The sequence below is a fragment of the Meleagris gallopavo genome, chromosome 5, assembly GCF_000146605.3.
Source record: "Meleagris gallopavo isolate NT-WF06-2002-E0010 breed Aviagen turkey brand Nicholas breeding stock chromosome 5, Turkey_5.1, whole genome shotgun sequence".
NCBI lineage: Eukaryota > Metazoa > Chordata > Aves > Galliformes > Phasianidae > Meleagris > Meleagris gallopavo.
This window is the reverse complement of record NC_015015.2, coordinates 16,710,617-16,719,872: the sequence shown is the minus strand read 5'-3', so window position 1 is coordinate 16,719,872 and position 9,256 is coordinate 16,710,617. Positions and strand designations below refer to the sequence as shown.

The following is a 9,256-nucleotide window of genomic DNA, read 5'->3' as shown; positions in this document are numbered from 1 at the left end:
ATAATCTTTTTTTTTTTTTTTTTTCTCCAGATAAAGTGTTAAAACTTTATGAAATCAGAAACATTTTCTCTTACACAAAACTTATATTTTTTTTAATTAAAAATTATGTCCTTTTATGAATAAAGAGGATTTTATCATTCTTTCTTGCTATCATATTCCATCTATTGTTTTTGTTCATTTGATGATCACAGGTGGTTTTAGTTGCACTTCAGGGAGGTGAAAATGTATAAATGTGTATGTGATAGCTGCCCATTTTCCAGGAAGGAAAACTTCACTTGTGCAACATGGCAGGCACTGGATAGAAGTCTAAGTCAAAGCTTCATCCTTCTGTCTTGGAATCCCTATTGACTCCCTGTAATGTATCCTCACTCTAGTTTATAGCACTAAGTAAATAAAAAAGGAATAAATAGCGTAGCATTACTTTTAGAAATGGCTTTCTTACCACAAGTTTCCATTTTTTCTACAGCAGATCTTTCAATTTATGTATATTCATTATTCTCATTTTTAATGAAAACTATTTGACTTGCAAGTTTCTTATAGAGAATACTCAGTAGCTGTAATTGCACTGCTAAAAATGATTGACTATATATGTCAAATGGTACGTTTTCTTATTAGGATTTTTTTTTTCTTGTACCTGGTACTCCTAGATAATACTTATGGAGGTTGATTTGAAACCCCAGGAACTGGCAATATTTAGTAATAATTTGCTGTTTTGCTCAGATGCAGGCATGGATAGTAAGCTCTTAACTCCACTGAATTCAATTCAACTATGAAGTAAATATTTATGATTTTTTCTTTTTACTGACTTTAAGACTATTTTTAAACTACACCTAAAATAGCCAGTGAGGATATGGGCTTTTCTGTTGTTTCTCATTGAAGACAGTCAGGGCTGTACTAAAAACTGAATTTCAGAGGAAAGCACGCTTGCCTGTATAGTCAAGAGTCCTGTGACCATCCTAACCTGGGAATAATGAAAGAGGACAATTGTGAATGGTTTAGCAGGTCCTCGAGGACTTCTCTCTGGTTACAGGCTGTAATGGAAGAGTTGGTTTGCTGCCCCTGTTAGAGAGTTGATCTAGTCTGCTTTACACAATTGTTTATTCCCAAATAAGATATTTCAGTCCTATGGTCTTCAGAGTGCCTATTGAAAGCACTAATTAGTGATCGTTTAAAGTACTTAGGTAATGTTAACTCCACACACAAGGGATGCTCTTGAGTCTGACCCCTGTTCATTCCATTTCTTTTTGGAGCTTTGAAGACAATTGATTTTTGAAGACTGCAGCCTTGCCTTAAACTCGGGGACTAAAAGAGTGGAGACCTAATCTTGATTCAACCATTCATGCCATCCTTAAAGACATGTTTACTCTTTCCCCTCTAGATGTCAATTAATAGATTTTAAAGTCAGTGAATTAACCCAGTGTGAAAGAGTTTAGAGCACAATTACATGGGGGTAGAAAATGCTAATTATAAATAATCAGGCTCAAAAAAAAAAAACGAAAAAAGAAAAAGAAAAGAAAGAAAAGAAAAAGAAACAAGTAGAATAGACACCTAAATAAGACTAGAAGTAGGGAAATAAAGGAACGAAAAAAAGAAAAAAAAAGGGAGAAAAAAAAACTAACTTGAAAGTATGTAGGTTGCTCTGAAAGTAATGCTTCCTATTTATTTGCATGGGAGTTACAACAGGCACAAAGAGAACAATAATACTATTTGTTACAGCAAATTCTCAGCTATGAAACACTCTTTCAACATAGTCACCGCTATAAGCTATGCATTTTCACCAGTAATGAACAAGAACCTGCATGCTGCATTCATAAAAATCTTCACTGACGGAGGTGACCTACATCCACATCTGACACCATTTTGTTGACTACCCTTCTGCTGCCATCTGTTGAATGGCAACGAAATGGAATGGAATATAGGCTTAAAGGTTCAGCCTCTACTGGTGTACTGCCAATATCTCCCTCTGATACTGTGGGCCAACATAATATCATAAAAGGCATTCCTTTTGGGGTAGCCCTTGTAGTATGTAGAATTGCATGGAGAAGAACACCAGTCAAAGTAATGAATATGCAAAGGAAAATTGGAGCAAACTTTTACATACACTGGTTCAAATACAAGCACTTACATTTAGGTTAGCGCTACTGGCATCACCACATATAACATCAGCAGCATTTTTATTAGATCTAATCCTTCTTAGGTCTTTAGATCACCTGCTCCATTCATACATCAAAAGGACCCCACAAAATTCTCTGACAAATAACCCTACTCCAAAGCTACCGATTTTCATTACAGACACTATTTTGTCAAAAAAGACGTGATTTAGGATTAACTGATGAACAGCTGTTAGAACAAAATTGTGCTTCACACAACTAAGGAAGAAGCCTCAAGGATTCTCTTCTCCCTTTTAAAGACTGTCCTTGAGCCAGGATATACTGAGCATCTCCCAAAAATATTTTAAAAAGAAAGAAAACCAGGAGGATCATGAAATACCTCTGATGTAGACCTACAGACACAAGTGGGCAGAGGTACTATTGAAAAGGAGTATATGATCCTTTCTGGAAATGATGAAGCTTCCTGTCCTTTAGACTAGACCCTATAGCTTTTGACAGTGGATTCAAAACAAGTATGGGACACTTTCCTACCGTTCCTCCCAAGAACAAACATCGGTGTCAGAATGTGTTTTCTGAAGTCATTTGAAATTTGGAGTTAAGAATTAAAGAGAGATAAAAGCTTCATTTGTATGAGGTAAGTGTGGCAGGAAAATAGAAGCTTTTAGTTATGAAATGTGCTGAATATATTTCTTCAGTGCAGTGTGTCTTTGTTTCATTAATACATTTATAGTAGGTTTGAATATATAAGTTGCTCCAAAAGTAATGTCTCCTATTATATTACGTTGGCCCACAACATCAGAGGCGGATGTTGGTGCTATGAAAGTAGAGGCTGAACTTTCCCACCAGTAGTCGATTACATTTGGTTGCTTCATGGCAGATGGCAACAGATGGGCATTCTGACAAAACGGCATCTGACATAGAAGTATATACGGAATAAAGGTGTGTCATTGATTTCCTCCATGCAGAAAAACTGGCAACCACTGACATTCATCAATGCTTGCTAAACATTTATGGAGACCACACAGGGGGTGTGAGCACAGTGAGGCAGTAGATGGTGTTTTTCCAGCAGTGGTGACAGTGGGTCACTTCCATTTGTACGGTTATTTACAAGTACAGCATGCAAGCTCTAGTTCATTGTTGGTTAAAATGCATAACTAATGGTGGTGACCACACTGAAAAATAGCATTCTGTATCTGAAAATTTACTCTATCAAATAGTGTTATTGTGCTTTTTTTAATCTGTCATAGTTTCCATGCAAATAGATAGGATGCATTATTTTCAGAGCAACCTAGGTGTGTATACGTAGAGAAAGAAAAAGAGATACATGTATATGTGTATTCCAGAGATTAAACTGGGAAATAAATTTACCTATGGCTAAGTCGAAGTTTGTGTATTGGAAGAGCTTCAGATAGCCCATTAAATACTCCAGTGGTTACTTACAATAGGATTAATTTCATTCACATTGGAGAATACCTATTATGTTTCTTTAGCTTATGCATAAGCAGCTGTCCAATTAAAAGGAATTGATCTTCTACAAAGCTTGTATTTGAACATGCACTGCCCACTGTGCCATAACTCCTTTGTATTTGACAGCTAATATGCCATGCAATTAGGATAACAGAGGTTTGTTGTTTCTCTTTTTGTTGTTTTTGTGTTTGTTTGGGTTTTTTAGTACCCTCCAATTCCTTAAGAAATTATCTTATCATTCTACGATAATTGACCATTCCTTCTCAGTTCTACAGGTCAAGGAAAGGGTTAAAAATTCTCTATCTCTATCTTGATCTTTGTTGAAATGGTGTATGGGAATGAAATGGTTGCCAATTTGTTTGCAATGCATTCTGACTGTACGGGAGTTCTTTTTTTCCTGACAGGCAGGTGAGATCAAAGTGGTGCAGGACAAAAGGGGCTCAGCAGTGATTTGTCAGGGGACGAAAGGCAGTCCTGTCTGGGAAAGTGGCTGTAGCCCAGAACGAGCCTTCAGATCACTAACACACTAAAGAAATCATGGCATGAGAAAAAGTACAGCAGAAAAGGTTCAAAGGTCAGTTTTATTTGGTTTGGATTATTGGTGCCTCCTTTTAAACCAAAGAGCAAGAAGGGGAAAAAAAGAACAGGCTAATAACCTTTGTTATTGTCCAGGAAAAAACTCTTTTGTACACATTGCTTGGGGATTGTCTGTAATTAAAATGCTGTTGTTAGATCCAGGACCTGATCCTGCAAAGTTTTACTCATGTGAGTAATTCTCCATTGCATGAATAGTTCTGTGGGGTTGCTCACGTGAATAAAGATTACCTTCATGACAAAGGACTTGCAAGTTCAGGCATTACATTTGGTCAGGGGATGCAGGTATGTGCGTGTGTTTGCATCTGTGTGACTACTCAGTGGTGGGTGTCTTTCTTTCTAAAGTGAAAATTAGAGTTTACTGAATGACTTGAATAAACTTATATTTGAAAACTCAAAACTTAGATAAAGCAAAAAAAAAAAAAAAAACCACCACCAAATAGCTACAAATACTTGCATTCTACTTCCATGAGACTCATTACAGAACAACTTCTACAAGATACATCAGTACAACAAAATGAGCTAAAGGAAAAATTCTAGTTCATACACACCTGCCTGAAAAGAAAGCCTTGGTAAAGACACCTAAGTTGCCACATCTATGAGGTATAATGTGCTTAGCTGAACATATTAATACATAATGGAAAAGAGACTCACCTGACCATTCTAGTCTGACATCTCGCCTAGAGAAGACTGTATAGCACTTCTCAGTTAGAAGGATATCTGAAAGAAAACAATGAAGTGAGGTGAGAAGTAGTAGCCAGTGTTACAGATATATAAAATAAGTGACAAATATACTGCCAAAATTGTACTGAGAGAAGTGTCCTTTACAGACTCATTTGTGTCTTCCCACACATGTGGAACTTGGCTGTGGATACTGGTGATAGCAAGATTTCACTTATCTGATGCTTACACGACCACTTCTGTGCAAGACCTTACATCAAACATTAACTGTAGTTGGTGACTGATATCTACAGCTAAGTTATGGTATTTAGCAGTGCTGCAGTTGTATCATGCAAATAATAGAAAACAAAAATTGTCCTGACATCTTTTACTAGTCACAGTACACCCATTTGTTCCTAAAAACAAAAAAATAAAAAACAACCAAAACAACAACAACAAACGCCCTTTTCAATGGGAAAATATTCCACAGGAGCTAGTAATCACTAATTTAAACTAGAGACTGCAAGTAATGAGGAGAGGATATAGGTTTTTCCCTGTGGATTTGCAACACCACCTGTGCCACTGGCAGCCCTTGAACAATTCCTGTCTATCCAATCATGAATTACACGCACAGCTTCCTTCTAAGACGCTTGACGAATATCTTTTATTTATCTTGGTTAATACCTTGATAATTTGGGTCATCCTTTCTACAAGATTTTTCTGAAGACAAAAGAAGTATCAGAAGCCTGTCTCAGATTAGAGAGCACACTAAGGTAATGTAGTACTGAATTATTAATCCTCCCTCTTTATGTTACAGGTGAAGAATGTACCTTTAGGCCCAGCAGCTCTGACTGCCTCACCCACTTGTCAAACTGGGTTGAAACCGAAGAGTCAAGTAGTCTTGATCTGCCTGATACATTCTTAGATGTGCTGTCTTAACTATAAGATGTCTAGAACGTGGTAATCATTTAATTAATAATCTAACTAATTGAGAAGTCTACAGTAATAATCAGTTTCTCTGAAGAAGGAAAAGACTGCTGTTTTTCTCCATTGATAACTGAATTTCCCTTCAGGCTTCCCATAAAAATTAGTCCTAAGCCCTCTGCCTCTCAGCACAGCAGGAGCTGAAGGGGAGCTGAGGCAGACCTGGCTGCTGGGGCTGCAGAAAAAGCCAGAGAGGGGGTTTGATGACCACACAACCAAGCACCTCAGGGAGCAGTGCTGAATGCCATGGAAAAAGAGAGCTCGGATGGGAGCTCTTGCTGCTTCCCAGGAAATACTGCAAGCTCTACCTTGATATATCGATGCCAAAGTGGCTGGATAAAAAACAAAATAAAAAAAATAGTAAGTTTACCAAAGGAAGAGAGAGGGACATAGAAGTGAAAAGAGATAAACTCCTCCTTGTTTGTACTGCTAGATTTCAGCAGCAGGACTTCCATTTCCACAAAATAGGAAAAGAAAAACAAAGAATGGACATGTATGTTTCCATCAGCAGATAACTTCCTCTAGCAAGTTCCAGATCCAGCTTGAGAGACCTGGGGAGGGGGCCTGCACTCCATGACCTCTTGAGGTCCCTTCCAACCGCTGCAATTCTGATTCAAGCAGCCACGAATGGAGGCCGCCTTGCTGCTGGCTCCACTTGGCTCTAAGGCCTGGTCCCACTTATTGCCTGACTACACACCTACTGAAACCACAGCAGAGACAGGAGGGCAGCAAAATAATGCTTATCTCACCACGAGCAGCCTGAGGCTCCTCATGATAATGCTGGGTGTCCTCTGCATTCCACATGCTTCCTATCTACCAAGCACAGGTGGGACAAAGACGCTGCCACCTGCACCTGACACCCTGCGATCAGAGGGATAGCACCAACATCGGCTCTAGAAAGACACTCAGTTATTTGCACCTGTACCTGGCTCTCTCAGGAGTTAGTTATGGCTCTTTCCTTGAGGCAAAAGAAGTTATTCCGCTAAAATTCATCTGACTTACTAATTTTAATTGGCACTTGCTTGTTCTCTTCTCTTTGTTGATAAATACATAACTTGCATAACTTTTCCTCGCCCATACTTCTGCCGGCTTGGTGCTCTTCCTGATCCCTTGACCTAGGTGGAAAATAATCAAGATGCTCTGCATCATGAACACCTTCAAACAACCTGTGACCATGGATGGATTTCCTGGGAAAACTCCAGCCCCATGATGAAACCCCTGCTCTAAAACTAGGGAAGTTTGAAAGCAGTGTTAAATAATCTTTAGTTCTGAATCATAATTAATTCCTGGCACTATATTTTCTCTTCCAGGGACGTATGTTCATGCACGTGGCATTTCCGTAAGGCAACATTTTTCAATTTTCATCCCCAGTGCAACTCCATGAACAGACCTGGGTCTGACCTCTGCTCCTGTCATCTGACTTTACAAAGTGTTGATCCAACCACAGCTTGGAGAAAGAGGGATCTTTTATCTTCAGGTAACCCACTTCTGAAGGATCTGCAGGGCTGAGTGAGATCATAACAAGCCTCTGATTGTGAAAATAACAGGGGGATAGATTCTAAAAGTAGTAAGAGATTTATCTGAATAGCAGGCCCTTCAGGCACTAAGTACAATTACATCATGATATGGGCCAGATACTTCTCTCAGTTGCACCACACTCCTCTGTAAATCTAAAGCAGTGCTTTGAAGCTGCTTTCAGAAACACATGCTGAGTTACCAAAAAAAAAAAAAAAAAAAAAAAGAACAAAGTTTGTCCAAGAGCTCGTCCTATTAAGTGATGAATGAGATACCAAAGGTGTGAAGCAGATGTATAGGTCTGGTCCTCAAGTTATTATCAAATTACATTTCTTTGGTTTTTTTTTTGTTTGTTTGTTTTGTTTCACTCCTTCTTTCCTCTTCCAGATAGCCCCACATCCTTTCTTTTAGTTATTTTCACGGCTACAGTTTACAGTTCTGTATGGTCCGAATATCCCCATACTGTTAGAGCCTGTCACAAATTTTACAAGCCACATGACAGTTGTCTAAGCTGTACCATGGCACATATTTCAGTAGCGTTACATTTCTTGTACTGTTTCCTTTCTACTTGTATTGAGAAGGCATGAGCAACAGAGCTAAGACAGATAATTAAATTTAATGTTTCTGCATTCGTTGTTTTGAATATTTTCATTCAATAAACCATTAAGAGATTACGTGAGAACAGGGCAAAATAATTTTTCTAGTAATAAGATTGGGCCTGATCCAAATCCACATGAGTTAAAGAAAAGGCTCTTAGTGAATTCATGGACTTTGAGTGAAGGCTTAATCCCTCAGTCCTCTACCAAGGAAACTCTTGCCAACTGTAACAAAAATTTGCTAGAGTAAGGAACGTGAGCATTTGTATACTGATCTCAATAAACTATACACCGTACACAATGGTAGTAGTTTTTAATATTAATAATATTTAAGATGTATATGCCTAACAGATGGGCTAGCAGAGCTCAACTGCAGCAGTAAGCCACATGTTTTTAACTTAAATACACAGGTTTAATTGTTCAAAATGAATTTATTGCCTGAAGTGCATTATAGCAATTGCTCACATTGGTAGCATAAAGTGAACAGTACCATCCTAAATCTGAAGACCTCAGATTGAGTTTCTCATAGAAGCATAATAATAATGAACGTGAAAAAAAAAAATCCATATGAATGGATAGAGGCAAGCAATAACATACTTGTCACACGTGCAGTGTTTCTTTTAGAGAGTTCTCTGTATTAGTTTTAATTGGAAACTACATAAATCTTGCTATCTCTGCCCAAGAAACCATCCTAAACTTGAGAAATCATGAAGCTCCTGTCCAAAGTCTTAATCCTGCACTCTCTCCTGCTTTTCAGGAGTTCAGAGCATACAATCCAATAAACAATATTGCCTTCACACATAGAAGCGGGTAATGTGATCTGTGTGGTCTGGAAAGTCATTTAAACGAGATTATATTGTTCACAGGGTGCAGAACAACCCCACTAGGAGACCACGAAGCAAAGAAGATAGAGCTGAGTGAAATTAATTGAATTTTAGAACCTCCACCCGATGCCAGCAGCAGGTGTGAGCAAACTGCAGCGAGCAGAAAAGCCCTGCTCAGGAGAGAACGCGGCTCAGCCACAAACAAACACCTTATCCTCACCGGGACCGTCGTTTTCCTTCAGACCTTCCCATGGTCCGCGGTGATATCAAGGTGGAGTTTTAATCGGAGAAGGAGGACGAGTTTTCTTCTGGGGACTCCTCCCATCGCCTCGGTATTTATTGCTCTACAAATTGCAACTTCCTCCTCGTTAGAGAAGCGGCTGCTGTAAATTACTGCTGGGCGCGGGGCAGCTGCTTAGGAGTGGAAATCACATCAGCTGCTTCCAAGCTGAATTTGGGCTAAACGAAGAAATAAATATTGTTTTTCTCTCGCCCCCTTTTCTCT

At 38.7% G+C, this 9,256-nt stretch overlaps 1 long non-coding RNA gene across 1 annotated transcript in view; it reads right to left on the bottom strand.

The window, feature by feature from the left end:
- The window catches only part of LOC104911066, a 40,107-nt gene extending 30,875 nt beyond the window's left edge, over positions 1-9,232 (bottom strand). The window contains exons 1-2 of the long non-coding RNA XR_004159871.1: positions 8,972-9,232; positions 4,827-4,892 (exon numbers count right to left, since the gene is read on the bottom strand). This is a non-coding gene — a long non-coding RNA (uncharacterized LOC104911066). The remainder of the gene's footprint in view (positions 1-4,826; positions 4,893-8,971) is intronic.
- Positions 9,233-9,256: the final 24 nt, after the last annotated feature.